We start from the raw sequence: 8,004 nt of genomic DNA, 5'->3' as shown, positions 1-8,004 counted from the left end.
TCTACAAGGTCCCTTCTGACCCGACTTCTGTGATTCTATGAATTTGCTTGTCTGTTATATCAGATTCAGGGCCCTATTCCTCCAGATGAATCAAACATAAAAGAGCATACAGGACAAGCTGATCACTGAAAAAAACCCAAAACAAACCCAATGGCCAAAGTGATATAAAGAAAGCTAAAGTGTGAATTGCTGCCTAGACTTGAGGAATGTAAAAAGAAAAGTGTTTGGGGATTTATGTTCAAAGAAAGAAGACAACTCCCTCAGTTAGATCCTTTATCTCTCAACATTGGTAGTCTCTGTGTAGGGGGGGAGGGGGGTGTCTCCCTCACAACACAAAAGTTTGAATGCATAAACTATTTTGAAATGTTTGTATAATTTAATCCAAAAATATGACTATATGTTTATGCTTAATTTTCAGCAGGACAATCTTAGGAAATATCCATATGCATCATGTCAGAGGCACTGTATATATTTCAGTTGGGTTAGCATTACTGGCAGTATCTTTCTAATCATTATGAGAAACTCCAGATTATCCAAAGGATTCATCTGTAATGAAGCAGATTATAAACAATGGGCCAGCACCCCAATCTCAGTTGCACTGGTGCAAATCTAGAGAAAATCCACTTAAATCAGTGGAGTGACTTCAAATGTACGTGGATGTGCATGAGATCAAAGTCCTGAGCCGCTGTTGATATCCAGACCTGGCACCAATTTTTCTGAAGCTCTTTGCAAAAAAACAAAGCCTTTTTTGGGGCGAGACTTTTGTCTGATCAATGCAGTTGGAAATGTCTTTCTATTATTAACATACTTGCTGAAGTTGAGCATTAGTTTCACTTTTTCAAGAATGTAATACAGCTGCATTTTCTGGAGAGAAACACCATCAAAAATATGTTAACCATATAGTCGACAGCTACGCCTTGTTTACTCTTATGCATAAAACCACATGGAGACAATTCTGTAAGGAAACATTTTTCAACCTTCCTATGCAAAAAAAACAAAAAACAAAAAAAAATCCAAAAAAGCAAGGGGAAAGGATTGAATGGAACAAGTCCTGACCTCTGCTGTGCTGGTGAGCAGGAGAGACCAGAGAATGTGGGGAACCTCTAACCTCACTCAAGACAAGATTGTTCTTTCATGAGCTACAGCACTCATGGTCACCAGAGTATTAACAAACATGCCGTGGACACGAACTTGCAAGGAGCGGAGCACTTTCGCTGGCTCCCAGTCACAGGATGAGGCCCTTGTCCCCCAGGAATATATTCTGGAGGTTGCCAGGAAGGGTGTGACATTTACCCCTCTATAGGACAGACCCAGGCTGGTAAGTATATGTGCTGCATTCAGCAGCAGCTGCCACAAGACAGAGACTATGTTTCTCCTCTAAAGAAGAGGGAAGTGCACTGGGTAGGATGTCAACTTGTTGCACCCTGAAGCACCCTGCCCATGGCTGGCTGGAGTCCTTAAAAGCCACGTGCTCCCCATAAAGGCTCTCACTGTGCCAATCATGGCAGTTTTTGGTCCCCCCGAGTGACATAATATTGTCTGCACTGAGCACTAATGAATTCCTGTCGTGTATTTTAGCTCCCTCGACACTGATCTTCACTGGCTCATTTAACTCATGCTCCCTTGTAAACCCATTGTTGAGTCAAGTCTTGGTTGTACTAAAGATTAAATTTTGATCAATGAGCTGCCAAAAGCGGTGCTCCTCTGGGACAACAAAGCCCAGGAGAAAGCATGGAAGAGCGGGAGCCAGTCCTGTGATGGGATCTGGAACGGACAAAACGTCCAGAGGAAACAAGGCAGATGTACAGCCTGACCATCCATCCTTGGGAAACACTGAGTAACCTTTCTCTTTGAAAAAGCCTTTTCCCCACAGGAAGAATAGCGCTCCCCATCTAACTAGTGCTCCTGAGGCCTCCATTGCTACCCTGCCCATTAAACTACAGTGCTTAAACCCAGTCTGTACCAGACTCACAGGAAAATGCATGTGGTAAAACCCAAATTGTATTCAGAGGGAATTGCACTGTTTATAGGCACAGTGAAGTTAAATATTAGCCATATGGAGCCTGGTTAGATTAAAGCACAAAGAAAAGATACGAGCCCTTTCATCAGACAACTGTACCACAAAGTCTGCACAAGGGAGGACTATAGGACATGTGAAAGAGTCATACCCACATACAGAAATCTGCAAATATTTTCTACTCAAGTCTTTAATCTTCAGAAGAATAGATGATAAAAGCTCTTCCTCCCTTAACCCCAATGTTATGAGCTCGGTGGCTCTGCACTTGCACAATTAGCAGCAGCGGCGTGTATTTGGCATTTGTTGCGACAAACAGTAAATTCATACAAAACCTTAGAAGGGCTAGAAAAAGACCATGTATCCAATAGGAACGATGGCATGATAATAAAGGATAAATGGTAGAAAAGACTAGTTAGCTAGCTTTCTTGGGGCAGGGATTTCACACTTCTCTGAAGTGCCAGGGTACGTGTGTACTTAAGATATCACATTAGTATTTGATAAAAAGGCTGCCAGTTATAGTGAAGAAAAGGCTAATTATGCAATAGAACAATGTGCCCTCAGCAGGTTCCTACTGTTTATCGAAGCACTGTACAAACAGTCAAATGAAAAAATGCTTTGGAGGCACAAAATGCAAAATCCATAACTGGGCTCATTTTGAAATGGAAGCCCCTCATTCGGGTAGCCAAACCATGCTCTTAGCCATGCGGGCTGGGCCTGGTCCAGCCCCTGAAGTCAATGGCAAAAGCCCTGCTGCCATCATTGCTGCAGAATGTGGCCCGTTGACCTTCTCTGAGGTCCACCATGTCTGTACCTCAATGCAGAGCTTACCAAATGTGGGCTTCTGGTAGGCCTTTAAGGTGTTTGTGGTGGAGAGCAAGATCCAGCTCACATAAGCAGAGCAAGGGTAGAAGGGACTGTGGACTATCATCTCATGTATTTGTGCCAAACCTCGAATTACTTGAGCAAAGGAGTGAGAAAGACACTTCAATTTTCAGCTGCTTTCTCTTGAAGTTCTGTATTGTTTCCAAAATAAATCTGCTGTGAATGGTATCTCCTATTCAGCACTTCTTTTTTACTATTATTATTTAGACATAAAACTCACTGGTGAGAATGGCTCCATTGATTTAAAAATAAAATAGAGTTATTATTTGACCAGAATACATGCCCCTCCACTGCTGTCCCTGACCCATGCTGAACCTGTTTGGCCTTGCTATTGCATTATTGTGCAAGTGTAATTCAGTGGAAAAGAGATTGGATTAAACAGGAGGAGTAAATAAAGGGAACATGCTTTAAAGAGTAAATAGACATACTTGGGTATAATGGAATAACTCCTGGCAGTGCTTAATCAAAGAGATACAATAATGCCCTTTCTTAAATCTGAATGTAGATTTTTGTCTCACTCTTAGAAAAAACGCATCACACTGCCAGTGAAGGAATGACACTTAGCTTCACTAAGGATGTCTCCATACGCAAATATTACGGGTGGAAACAAAAAGAGGAAGGACAAACAGCACCGACAGGATCCCTCTAAATGAGATATGTTCGCTGTAGAAGCAGAGGCTGACTTTTTTTCCCCCAAAGTAGAGCTATACCTTGTACAGAAAAGTAAAAATGACTATAATTGGATCCCATGGTTATTGTTGCTTTGATTTTCTAAGCCAAGCATACTCTGCCAGAAAGATGATTTTTTCTAATAGCCAGCCCTGATACTTCAACCCAGATGACAAAGGCCACATCCTAAGCTGCTCATTCTAGGTCCAGCTGATGTTGCTCCAGCACTGCAAAGGGAACCTGAAGGTTTTTAAGGCAGCAACTGAGGACTTCCTAGTATGGGGACAGCTACTAAAGTAGCCATCCACTCCTGCCCATGCCAGTGTAGGGTGTTCCAGGCCTGTATAGGACAGATGGCCCACGGTGCACCTTGGCGCTCTTGGCTGATAAGGAAACATCTTGAGAATCATTATTTGCCCGCATAATTTAGAGCAACCCTAAGGCTGTTCTACCTTGCTCAAAGGCTGATTTAATCTGCTGCCCCAAAGATGAAATGTGGAAAGCCAACATAAAATCACTTCCCACCCCTATCTTCAGCCATTTTTCCATGGGTGGGCCCTGAAAAATCAAGCTGGGTTCCTTCCATCTCATGCACCATCATCAGGACTGAATAACGTTTTTGCCAACACAGGCTTATAACTGTGGTTTCATTCATACCAGTGTAGATCAGGACTACCTCAACCAACTAACCAGAGGGCACATCTGCACAAGACACTACAGTGCAGTCATTATTGCGAACATCTTTTAGATAATGCCACTATGCAGTAGCCAAATAATACCGCACAGGTAACATGTTAGCACTGTCCATGCCGTGACACACAACTGGCCAGTGCACCGTCAGCATCTCACATAGATGTGCCCAGAATTACATCAGCATGGTGTAAGATCATAATTAAACTTCTAAACCTCTCCCTCCTTGGTAACCTGTTGTCTTTACTGTTCTAGCAAAGGTATAATTGGTTGGCTCTGTAATGGTACTTAGTTACCAGTTCTGCTGGCAGGGCATAAGATGGAATAGAGACTCACTCTCTGAGCTGTCTTGGCCCTGGAAAATTAACAAGCCTAAAAGGCCTAAAGATAATTCCCAATAATAAAAATTATAAGATATTCCTATAATAATAACACTATAATAATATTGCCATACTAATTAAACCCACACGTGATTCTGTGTGCATGCAGGGATCAAATCTCTAAATAAGGTGATATTTGCACAAAGTCACTTTTCAGAAGGAGAGGTGCCCTTTCACCACCAGAAGCAATCAGACAAGGGAATGAATGGGACAATCACAGGGTGATGTTTTTTTCTTCTTGACTTCCAGAGCAAACCCGCTCAGTGTAAAAACTAAGAGAGCATTTTCCTAACAAGAACACACGGCAGTAGATCTGGGATCTGAAATCAAGCTCTCTTCAGCCTGCCTTGATTTGCCCAGCAATTAAGATGCTAATGTCAGAGGCTAGCTGAACAGTTTTGATGATGTATAATAGACTCCCACTTCACCATCTATAGTTGTGTTGGTGCTGCTGTGCTAAGTAGAGGGAAAATGATTAATTTTGGTGGCAAGTAGACATATAAGGATCGCACGCTTCTAACAAGCAGTTTCTATATAGTAACTTCCCTGACCAAAACCACACATCTTAATCATTTTTTGTATAAGAAATTTGCTAATACAGAAAGGATGAGAATGGGTTAAATAATTCTAGGCCCCAGTTTGACTTATTAATTTGGAGAAACAGATGACAAACATGAGCTACAAGATTAGAGTTCAGCCCTTTGCTGTTAATAAATGAGAAGAAAGAAAGAATTATTTAAAGTGTCAAATTATAAGGTACCAAATGTATATTCAAGGAATATGTCTTCACAAATATCAGAATATCAAAATCTAGGACTGCCACAAGGGAAACGAGGTACATTTTAAGGCTAAGAGAGTTTATGATGATGATCACCTACACCTGCCCTTCTGTCTAACCCAAGACGCAGAAACTCATCCAGTAATCGCCAGATCTAGCCAAATTATTGTGGGCGAATTCAAGCATATCTAGTCAGGTCACCTAAACAATGAAATAATTTGCCACAAAGCGTCACTGAGGTTGCATTCAAAGGCATTCAGAAGCCAGTAACAAAAAAACAAGTAGAGTACAGTCCTCCCTTGGGATCCAGATACACAGCTCCCCAAGAGTTCAGCACTGCTGGGTGTACACATCCACAGGCAGAATGGCGGCGTACCGAGCTAATACACAATTGACGAAAGTACTGATCCAGTAGCTCTAAACCTCCTGGATCATCTAGCCTCAGTCCCAGCATCACTGTGTGCACGGGTTTCCTCCTGTAGTCACAAAGGAGCAGTTCCAGGAAGAGTTGCTCCAGCTATACATTGGGCAGGATTTACTCCCAAACCACTGGGTTTTGTTTTCACAGGGAAACCACAGAGCATGCTTGGGTTCAGAAAATCCCTAAATGATATTTTCCTAAATAAAAAACAGGTACTGCAAGATACAAGAATAATTACCATGTGGTAAATTGCTCTGTGTTGTTTGAAAACCATAGAGCAGTAGCATTCTCTGAGTTACATAAAATCTACTGCCACTGAGAGATGATTTGCAAATAGCAAATGGAAGAGGAATGGACTCATGTTGCTGTAACTAAACCAAGAACTACGTCCATTGTGAGTAAGATGAGTTTGTTAAAACTTGAAGCAAGTCAGTCTGCCTAATATGACATATGGCTAATCAGTCTGTTTGTCTAATATGATAGCAAGATGCATCCCAAAGTCCCTAATAGGGTAGGACATGTTAATGATTAGCAGTAGCTATGTAAACAGCCCCCCAAAGTGTGCACAGGGGTTAATTGGATACAGTATGTTTACTGCATGTGAAAGCAAGCTTGCTGATTATTCTGAAGGGAGGCAAAGCTGAAAGAGATTGAGTGTAGGTTAACAAAATGCCACTTTAACACCTCCTGATGAATTCATTCCTATGGCAGATTTGCACTTCCCATTATAATAATGAACTCTGACAGGATGTTTGTCAGACAGGCCCCAAAATGTGTATTTGATTCTCTGGGTGTGTACTTTACAATCTAATTAGGATTTTTTTTTTAATTACACTGAGCTTTTCTCTTGATTGTCTCCACCTACAGATGAGGATTAACCTTGACTCTGGTAGTTAAGCGTGACACCCAAGTCCAAGAAAGCTAGCACCTTTATAAATTCAATTACTGGGGGAGTGCTGGGGGGTCCATCTTTGCGTTTCTATCATGAAAAAATAGATTTTTCAATCAACCTCACCAGTCCCACTTTAAACCCTATTCACAAGCTTGCACAATAGCTATGGGGGAGGGTTACTCTGTTCCCACCATTCTTGAAAGCTAATTTTGTGCTACTTTCTCCAGATCTGCAGTCTGGGATTGATCAGAATCAAAGGCCACATCCAGCTTCCTACAATTGTGCTGGAAAACAGTCCCTGAGTATAATCCTGTCACTAGGAATCCTTGTTGAACACGGGAGAAGCTAACGCTACATACCACTAGTTTGCATGGTCTTCGCAGTGCCAGATTATGACATGCAGAGGCCCTAAACTATGTACAGTTTAAGAGGCCCCATACAATAAAAATAATCCACAAAATCCATGAAAATAGATTTTCATGAAATTTTAAGATGGATTATTGTTATTTCTGCACAAATGTATGAACTCAATATGAATAAGAACTGTGGGGCCATATATATTTTTGTCATATTAAAACAAAAATGCCCAGTTTCTTTTTCTTATTTAGAGGCCCCTCATATTGTGAGGCCCTAAACTGTAGCTTAAGCCTAAATCTGGCACTGGGTTTTTCTGGGAGGTCCCAATCTTAAACAATTGCCTAAAAATCAGTAGGGATTCACGAACTCAGAACACATTCAAGGCTGAGGGGCTGTGCTTTTATAACCTTGATAAATGGGATTGCCTGACGTTTGTCACACAGCCCGATGCTGTAGACACAACCCAGGTGTTTCAAAAACCTTACACTCACGTCTTAGTAGTTCAGTTCTGTTTTACCAATCAGTCTGCTTTTTAATCAACTGCAAGTGCTGCCAATGGGCAGAGCTGATACCATCTCATCCTAGGAAAGCTCCCAGTGAAGTCAGAATGAAGTCAGGGTCCTGGGCTCAAGTAATAAAACCATCTCTGTAATGTACAGGAAGCTGTTTTCAGCACATACCCAGGATTAAATTTCTCTTATATCAGCAAACTGATATAAGCAGTATCTAATTTTTTCAACATGTTCATCAATTATTACTGTACTTTGTATCCACACACAAAATACAGCATATACTATCATTACTAAATTGCCATGTGGATACAGATAGAGCCTTTTATTCAAGCATCTCAAAGCACTATCCAAACTTCAGTATATTCAGCCTCCTACTTCCTCTCTGGGGGGTTACGATCATAGAAGA

The sequence above is a fragment of the Gavialis gangeticus genome, unplaced genomic scaffold (genome assembly GCF_001723915.1).
Source record: "Gavialis gangeticus isolate Ggan-Ray unplaced genomic scaffold, GavGan_comp1, whole genome shotgun sequence".
Classification (NCBI taxonomy): Eukaryota; Metazoa; Chordata; order Crocodylia; family Gavialidae; genus Gavialis; species Gavialis gangeticus.
Note: the sequence above shows the minus strand (reverse complement) of the source record.